Source organism: Neodiprion lecontei, chromosome 2 (genome assembly GCF_021901455.1).
Source record: "Neodiprion lecontei isolate iyNeoLeco1 chromosome 2, iyNeoLeco1.1, whole genome shotgun sequence".
Taxonomy (NCBI): domain Eukaryota; kingdom Metazoa; phylum Arthropoda; class Insecta; order Hymenoptera; family Diprionidae; genus Neodiprion; species Neodiprion lecontei.
Window position 1 is genome coordinate 24,288,322 of NC_060261.1, and position 24,161 is coordinate 24,312,482.

The 24,161-nt window shown below is 34.6% G+C and overlaps 1 protein-coding gene and 1 non-coding gene across 7 annotated transcripts in view; one reads left to right on the top strand and one right to left on the bottom strand.

The window, feature by feature from the left end:
* LOC107222619 (V-type proton ATPase 116 kDa subunit a1) overlaps nucleotides 1-24,161 on the bottom strand; it is a 75,488-nt gene that overhangs the window by 32,448 nt on the left and 18,879 nt on the right. Inside the window, exon 1 of one of the 6 annotated variants that reach the window (XM_015662049.2) lies at nucleotides 1,598-1,791. The exons of the other annotated variants lie outside the window; for them this stretch is intronic. The gene's annotated coding sequence lies outside the window, so the exon portion shown is untranslated. Of the gene's footprint in view, nucleotides 1-1,597; nucleotides 1,792-24,161 lie in introns of those variants that run through there. 6 annotated transcript variants of the gene reach the window in all.
* LOC124293187 lies at nucleotides 22,590-22,727 on the top strand. Its single transcript, XR_006903134.1, has one exon. It is a non-coding gene; the product is annotated as a U4atac minor spliceosomal RNA (small nuclear RNA).

The window sequence follows — 24,161 nt, forward strand, 5'->3', positions numbered from 1 at the left end:
ATATATATATTAGGATATATGTTGAAGGATAGTAGACTGCATAAACAAATTAAAACATACCAAGTATGCTCATATTTAGTCATTTCTTAATTGCAAGCTAATGGTTTTTCCCAGTGTCGTGTTACAATAGCGTTACTAACTTGAACCTCGTTATAACTTCGGCTATTCGCGCTACTGCATAAGTTTTCAATTACTTATTAAATTTTCTTCGAATTCATGACAGAAAAATCTTATCAACCCGAATACTTTCTCATTCAAACAGATCTGAAATACTGGACTATACCAGTATTGGAAGTGGAAAAAAGAACTGCCTGTGAATGCGACACGATGAAATTAAATGATATTTTTCGACTGAGGAATTTTTAATATTAAGGTGAGCATAGTTATTGGACATCGCTCGGAATGCAACAACAAGCGGCAAAATATACCACGATTGTGAGATAATATAACAATTGCATCAATGGGATTGTCATATCACCATTTCTGTGTTGTTTAAGTAGCCTAATTTGTGATTCAAGGCTTGTTGAATCAGTCTGGAGATAGTCGCACAAGCAAGCAGAACAGTCTTCGGAAAACACTCGGATTCGTGTCTCAGAGTATACATGTACACGTAGAGATATACTGCGTGCGGACTACTTAAGCAACGCGCAAGAACAGATGCCGAGTCGGATGCTATATAACGTGTAACGGGCGTAATCACACCCACCTGCAACGTAATACGTACAACATTCCTTCGGGTGAAGATTCGACTCAAAGTTATTCGCGTTCATAGTTATCTCGCATATGATAAAGGTGTTGTAATTTATCGGAAAATTTTCCATGAAACTCACCGCCGAAGGAGAGCAGATAGATAACCGAAATTACATTTCGAATATGCTGCAACAATACGAAATGTAGCTTTCATTGGCTACCTGCTGGCGTTGAGCGGTGAGTTTCACAGAAAACTAATCCCGGTATGTTTGAATATGCTCATGTTTCGATACTCTATCTATTCAACGACGCGTTAATGATATAAGTATTTTTATACAACTCGAGCATGTTTTTTCATGCGTTCTTTTTGGTACACAAAATACCCGTTTCTATGACGGTAGAGTGAGTCTACGAATGCGCATGCGCGAAGTACTGAAAAGACCAATGTTAAGTCCTAGGAGTTAAAATTGGTGTTTTCTGTACTCCGCGCATGCGCTGTCGCAAACAAACCTGACATTACGCGACCCTAACCTCAATTTCGTGAAAAGACGCGTAACATACTCTCGTTATATAAAGAATCGTGTGCGAGAAGAATCCAACGGTCTTTTCGCCTCGAGTATTCGCAATATTCGTATTCGACTTCACCTACGACTCATATTGCAAACTTACACTCGGCCCGAAAAGACCTTGTTACGCAATATACATATTCGAAATACGTTGTAACGATAGTATATGTGACGAGGATATCGATAAACGGGAAAGTGCAGGAAGTAGATTTCGATGCCTCATGGCGAGTCCAAATATTTGCGGCAAGTCTATTTCAGAGAAAGAGAGAGATAGTGTGCGTGTGTGTGTGCGCAGTGTGACTAGTAAGTAACTAGCGTGTAGTCAAGATGGGGCGACTTACGATCGGCGATTACGTGTCGAAGCAACGTTTTCCGGGGTTTGGGATGCACGGATAGCGTTGGTTATTGTTGTGTCGCGTTCAGCCCGGGGCTGGGACTAGGACTGATCCTAGGATTCGTTTGGTGATACGTGCGACGTGCGGAGGCAGAGAAGCTCTTGGGGAAATATTAGCGGCGAGTGATGCCGCGTGTGAGCCTTCAACGAATTCCGCGCGCGTCCCTGCGGCTTGCCTGCTCTGTCTATTTCCCTCCCTTTCTCTCTCTCTCTCTCACTCTCTCTCTCTCTCTCTTTCTGGTTCGATGATGCAGAGTTATTACGAAAAAAGGATTGGTTCACATTTCCAGTGGTATAAGGTAATAACTTGACGCGAGGTGGCGGAGCCAATGATACCGTCCTGATTCCCGTACCTCTAGAAAAATTATTGGCTACCGTGGCTTTCGTGCGATCTGCAAATAGACCGGTGGAGGGGCATATCTCGGAGCAATTAAAGCTAAGACGATTGTAGCGCAAGCCGCGAAGGCAAACCGATGTTTGTTCCACGGCAATTCTTTACACATCGCAATGAGCACCACACCCCGCGTCGTTATATGTATTTCAATTTTACGTGCATTTTCAACTTCTCACTTATCTGTGTTCCGATAAGAATAGAATTTTTTATTATAATCCCAAAAATAAGAGTTTTAGTTTTCATTGAATCTCAATGTACCGAACTCCATGTAGAATCATGTTCGACCATTTTCAACATTTCTAGCGATATCTCGTTAGTGAATTAAGGGGACCTGCAAGTAAAATTCTAGCTCTACGATACACATATCCTACAAAGCCGTTGATAAGAAGTGGTGTCCCACGTCTAAAAAGAATTCCGTCATAATCTTCGCTTCTTTCGAAATTTATGTGTTCGAAGGAAAAAAAATGAAATTTATATGAATATACAAACTCCACCGCTATACATGTTTTTTTGACTTTCCCCCCTGATCCCTGCTGCTTCTGCCACTTCTAGATCTACAAATATGTCATAACAGTAAAAGTCATAAAACATGAAATTGAGGAGCTCGTTAGTACGAAAAACGGCCTTGTAGTGGTTTTTATTTACTTAAAAACGTATCTCCTCCTTTAATACTTGATATTAAGATTCGCCAATTTTTTAACATGACCTGTTCACTATTTCGAACAACTTTATGCATAGATTTTGCGAAATTCATTATCGTTTAAAAATATCGATGTCGAAAATGGCAAAAATTTTACTGGAAATATTTTTCGACGTGGGACATCGTTTCTTAACCAAAACCACGTTCAAAAAAATTAGCGGCTGTGTAGCACATATTTATTGTAGGACTCAAATTTCACTTGCGGGTTCCCTTAACGGACAGTCCCAGCGCCAATTACCGTCGAAAGGCGTCAAGAGGACCGCAATTTTTTTCGGATTTCTTCAATTTCTTCATTTTTGTGATTACTTTCAACGAACATCGGTCAATTTTATAAAGTATCCGTACTGAAAAAATTTGTAAATCTTACACTTCTTTTGAACAATTATAATCATACGCTGAAACTTGGGGATTTCCGTGCAATAAATAGAAGTTGGACTTCGCGAAAGACACTGGTAAAACAGTGTTGCAATCTACAAGTAGCTTCGACTGTTGGTACATATCAGGACGTGGGCAAATGTTAACTTTGTAACGAAATAATAAGCAACCAGTTGTGTCAAAAACTTCGATAGTTCAACAGTCTTATGACCGTTCTCAACTTCGTTGAAAAATCAAATACGGAAGATCTAAATCCTAATCTCTGTATTGCTTTGAGGATTCTTCTGATCATATCTGTTAGGAGCTATTTTGAGGGGGGTTTGATGAACGACCAGGTCACATTGGGTGATGGCCTGCGATACGTAGTTTTAAAATTGATGCATTCTAATTAATTTTTCCGCGTGCAACATTATGTCTTTTGGACTCATGGGTGTCAATTATGTACCTTCGTAACAGCTACCTATACTTGAAATTCAGCTTGATTATCACGAACAAACGCAGAACAATTTTTTCCTCTTGACAATGATTTCCATACGTATAAGCTAGTTCCGTCATTTGACCCTTCAAATGTCCTGGAACGGTAAAATTTTACAAAAAAACAAAAACTACTTGTTTATCAATCTTTTATTGCATAACATTTTTTTTAAACGTACTCTTCCATGGTAATATCCGCGGTAGGCCTATGAAAGGAGAGGGGCGGGGGGGTCGAAATAGAGTTATAGCGAAGTTTTCCGAAATTAAAAATGCATTGCAAATCGTCCAAGTCTCAAGAAAAATTGAAGGCATTTCCCTTTCCCTTTACTCTTTGGATCAAAAACGAAATCAATCAGCAGTGCGCATGCGCATAACTGAAATACCTGGTTTTACACACTAGAGCTTTCGTTGGCGCATGCGCACTTTCGAATTTCTCATAATCAATTCATCACACTAGAACTCTGCTATTGCAGCACTCGCCATACGGCTCACGCTGCGAATTTCACACTGGCCAGAAATCGCGTCTTTTCCACACTAGTAACACAATATACAATTTCTTCGTTGTAGATTCGAATAGAATCATTGACGACATTCTATTTTTATATAAGTCTTTGCTGCATACTTACACACTTGAGTATGAAGAATTGTTTGTGTAGAAAATATAATTATTCTGAATTCCACAGCCTGAACACACAGAGTGAATTGCTAATGACTGAATGGTTTAATACGCATGCACTAAAATTCGGGAGCAAGAGCCGTAGTTTTGTCAGGATGACCAACATTCATAAATTCAGATGACGGACCGCTGTCAAATTTTTGAAGTTACACCCATCTTGATGACCTATAAGGACATCCGTACCAGACATTGTTCCAATGAAATTGATCGCACGCATGCTAAACTTTAAAAAAGCTAAGATACTGCATTATCTGCTGGGAATACATGTATGTAAATATATGTAAGGTACACATATTTACCACTGGTTCTTCGTTAAAACGCTTATCTTATATTGTACGCGTGTTTATACGGTGCACTGAAATGCCGTCAGAGTACATGTAATAATACCTCACACAGCCTTGAGTATGTCGTTATACTACTATATAACGTGTAATCCGTCATCAAGAAGGTATCTTATTAGCCAATTTATGTTATTACTTATTCTCGTTATTACGAGAGATAGTGAAGTTACAATGTTGGTCTGTTAAAACTTTGCACATCGAGTTTGATTGTCAAACCGTTAAGATTTTGGATTAAGTGGAAGGTGTGTTATCAAATTTCTAAAGAAACGCGACTTCATTTTCAGATGTTACTTAGTGATGACCATTGAAGAAAAAAATACGTAGGTATACTTGTGAATACCTTCAATTATCGCGGTTGGTCAAAAAAGTTGAAACAAAAAAAGTTTTAGGTTACAGTAATTAATTTCAAACACATTGCCAGGTATATAAGTGCTTGAGAACATACTTGAAGCAAATACATTACGTTTTGCACACCAATTGTTTTGAGCATTGTTCAACGGGTTAGAGGCGGCACATAATGAACACAGAAAATTTCTACGTAGATTCGGCAAGAATTTTGCGAAAAGCACAGTTTTGCGAATATATTTGGAAACGAATATCACAAAAGAATTTGAAATCAATTGAACATCTACTGAGGAATATTTAAATAAACATATTTCCGTGAATGTTTGTCAATATGGACAGCTAATTTATTACTCGATGAGTCCAATTATGATGCGGACAAACAAGACAGTCTTTATAAGTGTGTCGAATGGAGTGTTTCTTCATCGGAGATGTTACATACAGACCGACACCGATTGTTAGTAGACTCCGATAAGCCCTTGCTGATCGGTTTTGGAATGAATCGATGACAAAACACATCCTCTTGTGTAGTGTGCATTCATCACGAAGCTAAAGACATTATACGTAGAGAGAGACCCGATTGCACAACAATGAACGTATGCCTCGGACTATTTTTCGACTTCAAAGTGCGATGTATCTGGCAATCAGTTCACCCTCCCTCAATTGATCAATCAGGGTTTGTCAAACTTGGATTTATATATACCGTCGCTACAATTATTTTTTTCGATTCGATTTTGTATAAACAATTTTGTCACCAATATAGGTATAAGTCTGAAGTTTTACTTATTGTTAAACAATTTCGGTCCCTTCCGCACAATGAATAAGTTCCCGATTATAAATTTCCTACCAGTCTCATATAAGCTCATGATCAGGCTTTTCTTACCACCTGATCAGATTGATATATTGTCCTGATCAAGCTGAGTTCAGGTATGATATTCAGACCCTGATCAGGCTTTCATCAGATCTGGATTAGGGCCTCATGACGTGTTTAACAGGGCAGGTGTTTAAGACACTACCTGATCAAACTCCTGCAGCGTTTGTTCAGTTTTATTCATTTTTCAAATAACGTCACGAATTATTTAGTTTTGTGCGGATGCGAAGCCGAGGCTACCAAAATGAGTAGCTGATAATCTGTAGGTAGATATCTACACAAGTGGTATATGTAATAAATAGACCATGAAATCATACTACGTATGAATTTGCAAGTAGATGGCCACATTTTAATACAAGTTATGTGATACTTTTATCATGAGAATGACAAGGACTTCCATGACGCCTGGTGGTTGCTTGTGGTAGTTGGAACGTCTCAAGTTTAGTCAGGGTCTACTGGGACATCAGGCTGGCATAAAACTGACTTTATACACGTGGAATATATTTGATGAAATAGGTTGATGTTTAGAATATATTCCGCAATTAACTTCATAAATATGTCCACTCAGAAAATAGTAGAATTACAAATCAATGGATAGACATTTTTCTGTAGTCCAGGTGAGCAACGCATCATTGCGCTACATCCATTTGAATTTACCCTCGAAATTTTTAAGCAAATCTTGTTAAGAGTAATAAATAAAAAATATACTGGAATCATAAACACGAGCGTAGATATCGATGCTTCGTTTCAAAATGCTTAGAAATGGTTAAGATTCTAGCATATTTGTTCGATTTCACTTTACGCTAGCTCCATCTTATTCAGAAGACTATTTTCTACATAGTTTCTGAACCAGATTTTTTTAAGCATACATTTGAATATTCCCATTTGTCGATGATAACCAATATCGGCGTAATGTTATAAAATTAAATATTCGACGATGCCATGATAATAAAAAAAAGTATTTCAGTGATCTTGTGAAAAATAAGTTTCTGTATAAAATGAGTTACTACAGAATGAAATCATACGAATTAATCAGATTGTTTACTATTTTAAAACGATTTTAAATGAGAAACTGATACCGTAGTTCTTGTTCGTGATTTTAGTGTTTTATTTTCTCGCAATTTAAGGAAAAAGTCAGTTTGAAATTATATAAATTTCAATACCATTGTACATTATACAAACTACTTGTTACCGGTATCTTCATTTGTAAAGTGACGTACGTTTTCCTTTTCTTTAAATATTTTTCACTTGGCTACTAATTATTTACTTTACGTAAATTATCGCATTCACACAGCTCGTTAGCTGCCTGCGGTCTTTAGCTTATGTTCATGTAATCGCGATAATTGAAGACAGAAGTGGGAGGAGTAGACAAAATTCCTTCCATCTTAATTGGTTCTCATAGATTATAATCAGTTTGTGATACAACTGCTAATTTTACTAAACTTATAATTAAGCACTAGCACGTGATCCGCCTTGATATGATGAACATATCCAATGACGAGTCTCATACAACTGAGGAAACTGTTCTACCAGTGATTATCTGGTTCCAGTCATGCGACCCACAAGTGGCATTCGAATTTTTATTATTTTTCTCTTTTTTCTGATTTGTAACAAACGTGGCATCGGAATTATTAGTTTGCTGATTTCTCTTAATATATAGTTCTCTACACTCATATATAATGTATTTGAGGTATTCCATGCCTACTGAGAGGACATTTTCCCTGACCCCCGCCAATTTGCTTCATTATTTTTTATATGATTCTACAACTTAAAAAAAGCACTCACCATTTTTTCAGATTTTTTGTTCCAACCATTCTTTTTAAAAAAATGTTACAAACCCTTTTATGGTCCTAAATAAAAACGCCATTTTTTATTTTTTTACAAAAATTAACATAATTTCCAGGTCCCAAAACAAACATTTTGAGTCATAGTTCAGAGGAGAGAATTGATTTTTTGTATTTTTTAAATATTTTTTTAGAGGAATAATTTTTTTGTACGTATACAAAACATATGTTATGTTTGTAACATTTTTTAAAAAAGAATGGTTGGGACGAAAAATCTGAAAAAAACGGTGAGTGCTTTTTTTGGGTTGTAGAATCATATAAAAAATAATGAAGCAAATTGGCGGGGGTCAGGGAAAATGTCCTCTCAGTTGACATGGAACACCTCATATATACTCGGAGAGTTGGCATGGAATGCCCTATACACCAAGCCCGTGACTCCAACCAATTTGGTTTTATCTGATTCTGTTTTATATGATCGACCTTCCTTCAAAAACCACGAAAAAATTTTGAAAATGATTTTCGTTTTTTCGCTATTTAAGCTATCTCAAAAACGCCTTTTTTTATGTTCCAAAAAATTCATAGATATTTCGAGATGCAAAACGATAATTTTAAGCTCAAAACGGGAGTGCGATTCCGGTTTTTTCTACTTCTCCAGAAGGAATCAAACATTTTATTTCAACAATTTCAATGCAAGTTCTATAATTTTGTTGTTTCGGTGCTTATTTCCAGAATTTCTAAAAGATAAATAACAATAAGCGATAAGTGTCTTCAAGAAACATTAATATTTATTCATATTAAGGTTTCATCAAAAATGAGAAAATCTAAATCGGTCGGAGTCACGGGCTCAGTGAGTTGGCATGGAATGCCCCATATACATATAACATATATATGGGGGGTCTTCATTTTGTTCATGTTGAAATTTCTTCGCACTTGCCCCCTAAAAGTAGTCAACATACATAGTAAAAAATCTGGCTGTCCCCAAATTTTTCCGATAACTCTCACACGCCCCGCTAAACAGTCGAATTTTTATATGGAAAAATGCAAGCATTTGAAATTCTTTAAAAAAAAAAACTGTTAATTGCTTTAAAGCTTTGTGTAGTGAAAAAATTTCCTGGTGCAATTTTGTGGAAAATTTAATGCTCTAGAACAAGATCTTTTGTAAAATTTTCGTAAATCTAATATTTATTACGCTATAAACGAAAAATGAAGATCGTTTTAGATATTTATATACAATATGTGTAAGGAAGAATTTTTCTCTTCACTATTCGCTTACTGCAAAATTTGTCAACATTTGATCGTAAACAATTTTTATGTACAAGTACAGTTCGACAAAATAGTTAAACGATGGACGAAAATCATTCCTATGTTGGAAAGGATGGAAGACCAGTATTTGTACTGTGATAAGCAGTAGATGCATGATAAAGGTTATATTTAGTTATCATTCAAATTTAATCGAGCTGAAACGCCGCCGTAGTTGAAGTACGTTTTATACGTACATCTTATTCGTCCGTTTCACCATAACGTTTCTGGATGCATGTTATACAAGTCGGGAGATAAAGATTCGAGACCTAAGAGTGATTTACTCAAAACATGAAGACGTTGGTTGTCAAAATATCGATGCCTTTTAGTAATTAATTTACTGTTTCTATATTTTCAGAGAAGAAAGGAAGTTATTGTAACCATTTCGAAAATGAAAAGTTGGGGTTTCACTAGATCTCGACGTTTCAAGACCTAGAGAATCACCTCCAATCATTTTCGGATGGACGTCTGTATGTATACATATACCTATGTATGAATGCGTGAGATCAATTTTTTTTACCGACGATATCTCTATTCAAGAGATGAGGTTTTGGTTTTGATCGGTAGTCCTCTTTGAATTATTTGGATTAAAAAAAAAATCTAAAAAATTTAAAAAAAATAATGATACCATGAGGTTGGATGAATGAATTCGAATAAAAATTGGTACTGTAAGGTTTATGGAGTCGCTGATCATGAATCTAAAGTCAGATTCACGAATTCGAAAATGGCGAATCCAACATGATAGAAATAAAATCTAAACATATTCGGATTTTGATGGAAATTAGTAGGCGAAGATTTTTGGGGTCACCGATAACAAATCCAGGCTCAGAATTCCAAAATTTGTAATCGTGGATCCATTACTGTAGTACAAAATAAAAAAAATCCTAATATTTTCATGCGATATAGCATCCGTGGGCTTTTGAGTTATAATCACGAATCTGAACATGAACTTCGAAAATCGAATTGGATATTCGCCTTTATTTTCTATGAGCTTTGAATCTGCGGTGTGAAAACAGGAAGTTCGAGGTCTGGCTCACCGTACCTAAAGCAGCTGGTTTACAGAGCAGCTTCCGGATATAATAATTTCACAAATACGCAATGCACGACTATCTCGTATTGCTATTAACAAAGAGTATCGAGTATTTTTTTTCCAGGAACCTCCTTATCAGCGAATGTCGCAGTAACTTTGTCAAGAAACGAAAAACTAAGAATTTAAATTTGAATTTTATTCTTTACACGGCTCACGTGTCCTATTTTCATTTTTCCAAGTAAAATTTCTGTCACACATTTTATGCATGGTTGCTTGTTATACCTAAATTTTGTACGCAAAGTAAATAGGAGAACGTATGGCACGACGGACCCTCTGAAAACTTTTTACAAAAAAAATGATTTTTTTTAATAATCCGTAAATCCGTAAAAACGTAACAAAATCGTATCCATTTATTAATACATCACATGCCTATAATAGAATTCATGTGAAGAACCGAAATTAAGGTTATGTAGTACTCCTACCCTTACCGACCGAGTAAACTCACCCCTTTTTCTTCCTATATCAAATAAACAAAGGCGTTCCTTAGCTCATTCGTTAAAGGTAGAAGTACCGCATGACCTTAATGCATATAAAGACCCAGCAAGACGTTTTTCACGACAAAGACAGATTTTTTTTTTTTGATTGTATGACTTGTTGTAAAAAATAATGAAACCAAACCGATTGAACACATTGAAATGAACAAATTGGTTTACGACGGTTTCAGGGCATTAGAAAATTTACTATAAAAAAAGAAACCAAGAAAGCTGCAAAAGTAAAAGTTATACATATGTGCGTGCAAAACATATAACCTATTGCATTTGATTGATTTTTCTTTCTGAACATCATATACGACAAAAAATAATAAATGGCTATAAATGTCTGTCTCATTCAGATTGTGTGTATGACCTTTTAACTCTTTCATGCACACATTATTTCTTAAATGCGATCCACTTGAAATTTTGCATTCATGGGCTTTCGGGGTCGCTGATTACGAATCTGAACTCGAAATTCGAAAATTCAAAATGGTGAATCCAATATGGCGGACAAACAAAACCAACTAGAAAATTTTTTAATAAATCCGCACATTTTTATAGTGTGTATTGAGTTTGTGTAAAAATCGGCATTAAGATTTGCATGGTAGATTAGCAGAAAATGCTTTTTTCGTTGCGAAGTACGAATTTCATACATTTGTTTACATGTGCTATCTTTGCAATAAATGAGTAAATAAATTTTAAATTTTAATTTTATTTAGACTTGGAAATATTTCAGGGACCATGTGGAACCAAAAAACTCGGCAGGTGTCACCACAAAAGTAGTTTAATAAATAAAAAACTGCAAAAAAAAAAAAAAAAAGTTGGGACGCTGGGCGTCCCAGTGTGAATTAAAGGGTTAGATTAGATGATGTGCCGGTGTTGAAAAAACTCCACACAGAAGGTCCGACGAGGGTTTACAGAAATCATGCACATTGCAATTTCGCCGTAACATTATTTTAGTCCTTAGTGTTGCATCACCTGTAATCATACACTCTGTATACTTTGTAACAAGCTTCAGTTCGAGTTACATTTCAAACAAATTAGGCAAATAGCATTTTCATTTTCCGAAGTTGGTCAAGCCGTTTACATTTTTTCAATATTGACTGCGTGGATTTCGTAAACAATATAATGACACTTATAAAACCAGAAAATTGTCAATGTGGCCAGCAGGCTTTCTGAATATATATATATATGTATAATATGAAAGCAATAAGTATACTTTTTTCAGTGTCAGACTATTATTTAGCACGACAATTCATAAGCTCATATGTGTCGCGTGACTTTCAAATTCTGTCCCGCTAATTAATAAAAATATACGTAAAAATGGACTGAATGACCTTCAGAAAGCAGCCGCGGTTAAGTTGAGACCTTGAGTTAACGAATGTAAAGAATTCTATTATTGACGAGATTCTTACACAGAAGAAAAATATTATATTTTGGACACTCAACTCTTCTAAGGTAATTCTCATTTAGCAAAATAGTGAATTTTATTTTTAACAAGTTCTTCCGCTAACGTCACTAATTTCAACCTCGTAAAAATATCCATCACGAATTAACGGTAATGTTCATGATCTAGCAAAATCAATCGTAAATCGCGCGGTTAGTTTCAAACATTGCTCTTGATCATCATAAATTATCATATTATTATATAAAAATGTAAGGGTAATACATAGAATCTTCTCATTTTACAAGTATTAGTTTTTTTTTCAAACCAGATATTCGATGATATTCGACAAAAAATTATATCCATTTCAACGATTTATTTACGAAAAACGATCGCAAAAAAAACAAACCATTGTAAAATTATCTATGAAAAACCACAAAACATAATGAGCAATTCTATTGAAAAAAATACGATAGTTTCTTTAAATTCCCTAAAAAAATTGTAGCGATTTTTATAAAAATTACCGATATTTTTTCCCACCAGGGACCAATTTTGAGCTGGGAAATGTTTTCGCCTGAGTCATATTCACGTAAGATACTTCAAAGAGTAAGAGAGAAAATTACCTCACGCTAGTGATAACTTTAATTATCATATGGGACGTTGAATTGTGTTTGTACATACCTGCATACACTGCCGGCCAAAAGTTTGGGTACACCAGTCAAAATTTCTTGCCGCACTAGAGGTTAGATAGCGGACTCAAAAATAAAGATAATCAAATTTCCCAAACGACGTTTTAAACTGCACGAATTTACCTTCATTCTGCTTCCTTAGAAAATTCTCTACGATTTCATTTTTAGCCCCGGTATGTACTTTTGAACATAGCCGTTTTGCGGCTATTTTTTAGCTGCCAAAAATTAACCCCACATCTTAGGGAAAATTTTTTCCCCCGTTTTTTCTATTGTAAACTTAAAAAGGATATCAAAACCTACATTTTAATTTTTTACAAAATTTCGTACGATTTTTTTCATCCCGGTATTACATTTTTAGATAAAAAAAGACATGTTTTAAAAAAAGAGGCGTAATCCAATAACTATGGGGTTTCAGAGGAAATTTCAGGAAGATAAAAAATTGCATAGGTTCACACTGGAGTAGCTAGTTTTTTTTTTTCAAAAATTTTATACATATTTTTCTCACAATTTTTTTAGCTGGAACTCGGAGAATCATCATTAATTGAGTTGTTGTCTCTTGAGAACTATCGGGTTTAAGATAATATATTAAAAATGAAAAATGCAACACTGGGGCGAAAAAAAATCGTAGGAAACGTTGTAAAAAACGAAAATATAGCATTCGACATCCTTTTATAAGTCTACTATAGAAGAAACCGGAGAAAAAATTATCCCTAAGGTGTGGGGTTAATTTTCGGTGGCTAAAAAATAACCGAAAACGGCCATGTTCAAAAGTACGTCCTGGGGTCGAAAAATCGTATAGAATTTTATAAAAAAAAAACGTAAAACATCGCTTGGAAAATTTGACTATCTTTATTTTTGAGTCCGCCATCTAACTTTTGGTGTGGTAAAAAATTTCGACTGGTCTACCCAAACTTTTGGCTGGCAGTGTACGTTTGTATACCTAACAAAAACGTGACTGCAAGATTAAGGATGTATTGGCTATACATTTTCAACCAAAAGTGAGTCTTGTCGAAAACATTAAATATTTTATAAGATAAGTATCTGAAAAAAAACAACTACAGTAAAAATGATGAGAAAATTAAATTTGAATAATAATACTCCCCAAAAGTTGTCCATAAATTGTTTAAACAAAATATTTTTCAATTGATTTTCACGGAATGTTTTTTTTTCTTTGTCATATGAAAGAATTTTTTTCTGAATACACATGAATTTCTAAATAATGTTCTGATTATTTTGAAATTTCCGTTTTCGAAAATTTGTACAAGCTGTATTTACGAAACTTCGTTCAATGACCGAAAACTTTTTAATTGTAATGTACAAGGTTTTTACGAAAAATGATCCAAAATATGCACTTTTTCCTCCATTTTAAAAAATTTTTAATTTTTGAAAACGGAAATTTCCAAATAATGATATGAAAAAAAAATTTATGTGTATTCTGGAAAATAAAAACTTCATTCCACGTAACAAAAATAACATTCCCAAAAAAATTGTTAAATAATGTCTTGTTTAACCAATTTATTGATAACTTTTGGGCATTACTATTATTTAAATTTAATTTTCTTATCGTCTTTGTAGTGGTTAATTTTTTTTTCGATACTTATCTTATCATAGAGTATCCAATATTGTCGACGTGACTCACTTTTGGTTAAGAATGTATAGCCAGTACATCCTTAATCAGACGTTCAGATGTAGATGCCGCTCACCGATTGGGCAATATTGTGCAGGATAAAATCAACACTCGGTCTGTATAATGCTTATCGTAAAATATCAGAATTGACACGAACGAGTTTTGGTATATTCAGTGATAATATCTACCATTCAAGAGACAGATTTCACACAAGCTAATTCTAATGCTTGAAATTCCAAGTGTCAGTATCGAAACTCAAATTGTTAAACCTAGGATAAAAGTTTCTTGATAAAACGACCGCATGATAACAAACATGGGATATTTTTTCTGGTATTAGTGCAGGTTATTGATTGAATTACATTTTCGAGGAATTTTTGAAAGCGTTACAGGCCTTACAGTAGCATTATCAATAGAAAATTAACAAAAGATTCACACAGATAATCAAAACAAACACTATATCGATAGTTAATCTGCAGATTGAAATAAGAAAATATGAAGTAGGTTTTGTAAAAGTCTTAAACTGATTCATATACCTATGTATAGATCGTGAAAAATGGATATAAGAAAAGAAAAATGAATACCATATTATTTTCAGATACAGATATAAGTTTTAGTTAAGAATAACTCGATAAACGCTTGACTTTCATACTCTTTTCGTGATGAAATTCTCGTATAGACTATCAATTTCTTACCCGAATATAAATAATCATAGAAGTAACGAAGGATTGAAAAAAAATTGAATATTACATTTTTCATAGAGTTGTATGCAAAGCAGTACGACCTTCGGTAAAATCTAGACCATGTATTGACTTGTAAAATAAATTGTCATCAAAGAACAAAAAACCCTTCGTTCAATCGCGAGCTATACTCGCCTTCTGATAGGTAAAATTTGGTTTTTTGATTTCAGATCAATCTACGATGAATTATCCTGGCCTTCTCTGCGCGAGGATACTTTTTTCTAAGGGGTCTCCGAAAACCAGTTCTAAACGGATGAATTTCCAAAATTTTTGAACGAAAATTTTATAAAATATTGTTCAAATATCCGTCCTTTATGTGCTTAAAGTTTTGAATAAACTAATTATTTCGTTATATGTTTAAAAAAAAATGAGAGAAAATGAGTTTTTTTGCCCTTCAAAACCGATGTAATCCCTTAAGCATCCAATCAAATCAAAATTGGTGAGAGTATGACAGTGAGACTCGTCAATTATGCAGAAATGCCGCAGCTTCAGTATGCAAATGCTTCGAAAAACGATACATTGACAACTGAGAGGGCCAACATGGTGTTTCATGATTTCATTCAAATAATATCGTATCTCGGAATTCGGTTGGGAACCGTGGTATCTCAGAACTTTGTTCAACAATATATCAACTCAACTTAAACTTTCACTAGAAAAAATTTTTGAGGCTACGTCATCACTGACTACATCTGCTTTTTAGTAAAATCTTTGTGCTGGTCAATTTGCAAAATATGATTAAGATTTGGTTACGTTCCAAAAAATATAACATATTTTATTGAAGCAGATTCGATTAAACACCCATCTTCAATATTAGCGACATCCATTTCAACGTGATGATTTATTAAGAATCATTATTAACCCTTTCATGCATACATATTTCGTCACGTGCGATTCGTTTGAAATTTCGCATTCATGGGCTCTTGGGGTACCTGATTATGAATGTCAATTTGAAATTCAAATATTTAAAATGGCGGAACTAACATGGCGGACAAACAAAAACAGCAAAAGGACGGATTTAAAAAAAAAATTCTATGAAATTTGTTGGTGTGTATTAAGTTTGTGTAGAAATTGGCACTCGGATTTTCATGGTAGATTAGCAAGAAGCGCTGTTTGGCATGGAAAATTACGAATTTTGACAATTTCTGTACGTGTGCTATTGTTGCAATATATAAATAAATTTTATATTTTTTTTTAGACTCGGAAATATTTCGGGGACGATTTCGAACCAAAAAACTCAGCAGTTGTTACCAAAAAAGTAGATTAGTAAATAAAAAGTTGCAAAAAAAAAGATGGTTCGCTGGGTCTCTCAGCAACAATTAAAAAGCTACTCGGTAATTCACAGAAATAATGGAACACGCTTCGGGTGAAATTGTTTTAATTATACCCCAGCATTAATATACGATATGGGAGATGAATTTTAAATCTCAATCGCATTCTCTCAATCATCTGCGAAGGCGGGAACAGATTCCAGTGACTTAAACGACATCCGTAAGATAAAGACGCCAAAATGCGATGGATCTTATAGTCCCACCAAACTCAAACAGCGACAGCGAAGGAGAAAGTAGAGCAGGCTCTCCATTCCCCACCACTCCACACTCACCAACAACACCATGCATGCGTCAGCCAGTAACAATACCTTTTTGAGAATCATCAACGAAACTCTATGATAATCTGTTTCGAGCACGGGATCACGTGACCGATTTGAAAATATATTAGGAGAATCCATAGAATTTTTTCGTAAAACATTGGTTCCATTCAAAATTCTTTGTACTGTAATCCGATCGTTCTGATGTTAGCAAAGTGCGCTCTGATCAGCAAGGACCGATAAATTATTATATAAAATAGAAATCGAATACATTGCTAAATATAACCTCAAAGACCGTCTCGCAGCGTAGTAAATAGATGAAAGATCTGTACGAAATTTTCTGACTACAGTGCACTTTCTGACAGTGGCAAAATCATTTTACAATAAATTCCAAATCGATTCGGAAGTTTTCAAGACGAAATTATCTCGATTCTCGTAAATACTCCTTATCGGTCGCGTGATACCATGCTCAAAACATCTCGACTTGAGATGCAACGTTGTTGAATCGAATTCCCAAATCCAACGTTACGTTTTACAAATTCTAAATTCTGAAAATATAAACATGCTCTGTTAACAAATTCGACGGTACGAATTTTTCCGCTCATTGTTAGCCATTGTTATGTATCATTAGAAATTTTCTACTCCCGAACTCCGGTAATATTTGAGAGGAAATTATATCAAGAAAATGACACACCGAACAAGTTTGTGCAGAGCTTGAAGCGATGAAAAGGGTGCGGCATGGAGCGTGACTTAGTTGCGTCATCGCATCGGGTCAGGTCTGATTGGAAGGACACGCCATGCTCGAGGGTCAGATACCGTTTGGCCCAGCATAACAACCGACCGAGTCTTTTAAAGCTGGACTGTCGGATTGTCCACTACGGTGATAAAATTCCACGGACACTACATCATTTCGAGATTAACTCATCAAACAGACATACATAGTTAAGCGCGTAACAGTCCCTTCCTTTAGCTACAATGCCTGTCAAATACCCGTATCGGTATTGATTAAACAGTTTCTAACAACGATTGAGAGGCTGATAAGACCACTTATTGAGTGAGTCGATTTTTTTCGTCATCTTTCGCATCTACGAACTCTACCACGTTCCACGATGTACTACATATTATAGCCGTGTTAATCTTTTGAGTAGTAGTGCTAAGTATTTTTACCACTTATATGATATCCATTTTTTGTATATTTAGAAAACTTTTCCACATATTTCTTTGCGGTTTTTTTTAATTTCTGATAGTATACTCATAGGTTTTCAATAGTCAAGAGTAATTATTGCAATATAATGTAAATTATTATTGTTAGAAACAAAATTGAAAAAAAATCGTAAAAATTGAAGGGATAATTCATTTCCGAAAAAGTTACCCCTCTACGTATATACATGTTTTACATAAATTATGAGTTTTTAAGGTCGCTGATTACGAATCTAAAATTGGCTTTTGAAAATTCAAGGTAGCAGATCGAATATGGAGCATGAATATTTCAAATTCGATCGAATTGGGAGAAAAAACTCTGTTCCGTTTTTGGGGTCACTGATTAAAAATCTGAAATCAGATTTTGAAAATTCAGTGTGGCGAATCCTGTTAGCGACTCCGAAAACCCCTGGATACAGTTTTCTGACCGTATTGGATCAGATTTGAAATTTTCGTCTGCCATATTGGATCCGCAATCTTTAATTTTTGAAATCTGATTTCAGCGACTAATCGTAATTAGCCACCCCAAAAGGCACAAAATACTGTCATTCTATAAAAGTTGTCTCATCACTATAAAGCGTGACTCAAAGGGTTAATAGTTACACTAGATGCAGGATGTTCTTTTTGTTTGGAAGCAACTTTTTTTCCCGCTCCCACCAAAGAAAATTGTTGAACACTGCAAAAAAAAAAAAATCCTCGTGGACGTATATATATGAATATAACTTGTAGCTATTCAATTTTGCGAGGTGCGATGTTCTATAGACTTTACAACAGAAATTCAAATACATAACACTTTCAGAAAAGACTTGATTAGCTGCAAAATGTTTCCATAACGTGTGATAATAATTTGAAAAAGTCACATCTTTCCCATGTTCTTCAAATGAGAAAACTTCGAATTCCAACGGTGACCTTTGACAGTTAGATTTGATAGATATCCGTTACTATGTTTTTTTTTTTTTTTTTTCTAGTAAGTTTCTCAGAAGAAAATGCTGTTTTTGAATAAAACACCATATCGTAAACAAATTCTCAAAGCATCCAAATCTTGAGCATGAAGATACGAATGATTTTTCTTACATCCGGCAGATGAAAATCAGTAAAAGAATAGTATATATTCGATATTGCGATTGAAATTGACAATGATTACTTTGGACTTTGCCAATAACATACTGGAACTATATGCTGTTTGTATTCAACTTATCATCAAGAGTTGTTCAAGCCTAACTGGCAAGTGAAATAAATAAATTACTATGCATTTGTTTGAAATTTACAACGAAAATTTTTGATTTTACTAAAATTTATAAGAAAAACACAAAAAAGTAATTTGATTTCACTAAATTTTGTCGTAAATTTATTGTGTTTGTAAATTGAATACATAGTAAATGTATGGTAAATTCACTGTTCCGTATCCAGATAAAACTTCTAATACAGTGTAAGAAGTTCCATACAGAAATTTTGAACAGTGTACGTAAGATGATCTTAAAGATATCTGCATTAGACAAATTGAAACTTTTGGCCACGTATAACAGCTTTATACCATTCATCGTACGAAGTCTGATGCCATGATGAAATTTCATCGGTTGGAAATTTACAAGGTACGCATTTTTCAAAGAAATTTTTATCGCCCTTGCATCGTATTGTCAAATTTGTAATGTGAAGTGATAATAATTTGCACACGTAACGTGTAGATAAATCACAACATGTAGAATAAATAATGATTAAAGCTTACTTTTTTTAACGTACTTTGAATTAGTACTATTTTATTGCATTATTAGTTGGCCTTGCAGTTTGATAAAGGAACATAAAATAATAAAAATATTTGATATTTCAATGACTAAAGTAGTTTAAAATATTTTTATCTTTACAGTCTCACTCACGCAATTCTACTGTACTGTCAGTTTTATTTTGTCAAAGTAAGAGCGGAAATACTTGAATGAAATGATAAAAAATTTTGTACACGAAAAATAAGGCCTCAAGTTTTTGTGATTACCCACGACTCAAACTCGGTTTCAACATTTTCTTTGATCATGTGAAGCATCTTTTGTAATTTTTCGATTCTTAGTAGATTAAGTTGGATAGTAGTCCATTGTTTATTTTTTTAACTTGCTTAACTATACTGAATGCAATATTCTCCTGGTTTCTTTGCTGTTCCTCTAATTTCTCTGCACCTTATGTCAACCCTTGTGCAATTTTGGTAGCTTGCAAATCTTTCATTGCAAATGGAAAAATAAAACTAACATTTTGTAATCTTTAGTAATTCCACCACGAATAGGAACATAAGCTTCTCGAAGTTCTCCAGTTGGTGTAGTTGAAAAACAGCAGCAACTTCGATATATCTCTGAATTGCAAGCTGAAATTTTCGACATAATAGTTAACCTAACATGGCCAATTTGCTACTCTAATCCGATTGAACAGTTAATAAGGCCTAAATTCACTAAAGCATCAGATATTTTTTAAATAAATATCTAATATTATCGTATTTGTTCAAGCGAATGTAATATACCTACATTTAATTTTATAATATTCTGTTTAAAAGTGAACATAATGTGCATTTAATGTTACAATATTCCGTTTAAAAGTGTTTGATGCATTTTTTTCAAATCGTTCCAAACGTTTTCAAAGATAAGTTTCAGTGAATAATATAATAATTATTTCATCTTGCAGTGCAAGTTACCAAATTATCGTTTGAATGATCATTTTTTGTTTTTTCAGTTACATCAATGACTAAAGTTTAAATTTTACATTAGTATAAATTTTAATTACAACACTTCCCATGTACAGTTGCTTATTTCAATATTCATGTATCGCATGACACTTTTTTGACCATATTTTAATCATTTATTGCATCCCTTTCTTCAAGTCTTCAACTTTGTTCATGAATTATTCCATACTTTGCGTTGTTCGCATGTCTCGTGATCAACCATTTCAACTTTTGATATTCGCCAGAGGATATAGCGGATTAAATTCAGGTTACCACTCGGTTTACTGTCACATGTGATTGCAGGATTAACGTTTCATTGTCATCCATAATCAACATGAACGTAACTTCATTATCATAGATTCGACGAGTTGATCGCCCCAATTATGATAGCAAGATTACCATAGTTTTATGTTGTGCTTCATTCTGCAGCCTATCTTATACAATATTATACCTCGTTTGAGTCCTTGTTTGAGTTTGAGTCTGTGCTTTCCACCAGAATCCTTCGACGCCAGTTGTTTTACTCAGATTGCAAGCTTCTAAACCTAACCTAACCTGCGTTTTTGGCGCCACAGTATTGCGTACGCAGCGCACACATGTAGTAGTTTCACACAGTTTCCAATATCCACGTGTAAGGAAAATTTTCGACAAGTTCATACTGCATTTTCCCTGACTAATTTAATCTTTACATTGAGCCTGTAACCTATTTTTGTGTTACTGCGGTTTTTTGGGGAACGACGCAGACATTATTTTTAATCAGCCTGTTATAACTTAACAGAATCAAGCGCAATATTAAGAAATCCCGTTTTTTGCCTGATGCATTTGAAATCAATATCAATTAATTGCACCAAATTTCGAAATCAGTTCGACAAAACGTTGATAACCAATCAACGCATAAATAACATGGAACATTGAACCTGACGCGTTCGATTCGATTGGACACGTACGTTTCAAGATTGGACTATACATGTTTGGAAGTTAGGGTGCAGATCAGCAGCAAAAAATAACAATACTACATACTATGGTAATTTTTACACGTAAAAGTGTTTTATGAATCAATAATCATCACCCAATTTATCGTTATAAAAGATTTCGGTGTTGGCTATTTGTTGCAATGTGTATAAACGAGAAAATATATTCACAGTGGATAAGATTTGAATGTTGACTATATATAATCTCTGGTGAACCAGCCAACAAAAACGATGGAAATCTATGAAAACTGATTCGAATGAAAGAGCATGATACAGTTATGCTAATTAGTAGAGCCCCGCTGAGCTTTTGATTGCCAATACAGAATCAATAAGAGTTAACCGTTCTCAATCGGATCTTAACTTTTATCGGATAGAATCGTGTTGAAATACTTGTACTCTGCATGAAGCGATGGAATCCGATAGAAATATTAATGAATTCAATTTTGAATCAAATTTCGATAAGACAGACTTTTGATAAGAAATATCTCAAACAAAAATCCAATTAAAGCCAACGGAAAGTTTTTATTGTTTTGAATTATTTCTTTGAATCAGGGGCTCTTTTAAAATCTGGCAGAATAAACAAAAAGATATAAATGTATTAAATAATAGCGTTGAAATGAACCGTAACGTTACAACGTTGCAACCTATTTTGTTATCACAAATACCATTTCATATTGTGAAATATTCATGATCTGAGAGTTTCTGGAACAAAAAGAAATATGAAGAAGGCGTGAAGTTAGATCCAAAAAATATTTTTCCGTACCGGTATTTAAGAAAGTTATGTACCTCGGTTTTTTAACGGCCCTACGTTCTTAATCGGATACTGAAGTACCCGATAGCAAGCGGCTGAACTTTTATCAACCATATCATTTTATATCACGTGCAGTAATTCCAGTGACGAACACCTAAGAACGAGTTGAAATAGGAGTCTGAGAAAGTGATAACACTAGACGTTCACCGCCCCGGTGTGATAAAACATAAAATATCTTACACTTGAACCCCTTCTTCGTGCCTGTCACGTGTCGTTCAGATTAGTTGTACAAGCCTGGACCTACACCTACCTGGGTGAGCAGTTTACCATCCGTGTATTGCAAGCTACATTGGGTAAGAGTGGGAGTCGGGAGCATCGCTCGCTAAATTGCAGAGTCTACCGACGTGCCACCAGGCGGCAGCCTTTCCCACATACAATAAAGCGCTCCGATTTTATGAACCGAGACGCATCGCGGGGCTCTATCATCCTTGTCTTTGGGGAGCATAGTGTTCAATGACCGTATAGTGAGGGCACTGATGCTGAAACCATAAACAAAAATATAACCGCATCCGTTAGGTTTGCCATACGGTGACTTTGACGGGATGCAATTTTTGCAAGCCTCTTTACTTTAACAAGGGGCTGTTCATCCAGTGACCGTTCAAAAGGATTCATCCAGATTTGATAATTTGAAGAATCATGAGGGAGTCCCGGTTCAAAATTGATGTGAATGTTAAGGTAACAGATGCGCATGTCAATATGATTAATATTTGCCTGTGGCACTTGTTGGAATCTGAAAACCCTGGACTTTGTACGAGTAGCCCAATCTGAACATACTATTTTTTGTCTAGTAATCTTTCGAAAAAGATACCGCTGAATGCATAATGGCAATTTTTCGGTTTACCCTAGTAAATCTGACTATAAATTGACAATAAAGAAGCCTACGATTTTTCCGTAAGACAGAAACGAACAAACCGGTTGGTATTTAAGTAACAGACAGAATGTATCAAGAGTGGTGCGATGGAACAAAATTTCAAGTAAAATTTTTGATTTCCAGATCGATAGTATTTTGTATAAGATCGAGTTTCTCTCCCTCGACAGACACAAAATTCTCTGGTCTTATTTTCGAAATTCCTTAATAGTCCAGTCATTATATACTTTGACCCACGGGTAATTATTTAGTCCATTTTTTTTTTCACAGCTGTCTCGGGGGGGTCGCTGGGAGTGTAAATTCAAAATGACGACCAAACCATGCGTAAGCGTATATTCGAAAAATGGTTTTTTAGGTTAAACGGTTTTTCTTGAATAACTCGGCCGGTTTTGATTTTACAGAAAAGCCGTGAGGACAAAAGTTGTATACATTTTGATTATCTACAATTTTAGTTCGTATAGTTTTTCTTCTAGGATCAAGATTTTTGGCATTAAACCTGAAAAAAGCGACAAATTCGAAATATTTCCATTATCTCGTTTATTTTCAACTTAACGGCATACATGAATAGCAACAAACTTGTTGAGAATCAAATCCTGAACAACTTCGGTCCCCACCTTTTTTTCCAAAAATCGATATTATCCGAATTTAACCCGAAAATATGTACCATATTATATTCGAAAATATATTCTATATAATCATATTATATATTTAGTATTTCGAAATATTCGCATTATCTCCTTTTTTTTGTCAATTTTACAGGTACAATCAATAGGGCAAAAGTTGTATAGAATGCAATTTCTGAAAATTTGGGCCTCTACCTGTTTTTCCAAGAATCGATATTAAACGTCGTGGGATTCGATAGACGTTTACGCTTTGTTTCTCCATGGTTGGCGTACGACCTTAAATATCGATTTTTGGAAAAAAAAGGTAAGAACCGAAATTGTTCAGAATTTGATTCTCCACATCTTTGGTCGTCGTTATTTGTGCCGTAAAGTTGAAAATAAACGAGATAATGGAAATATTTCGAATTTGTCGCTTTTTTCAGGTTTAATTCCAAAAATCTTGATCCTAGAAGAAAAACTGTAAGGACTAAACTTGTAGAAAATCAAAATTTATACAACTTTT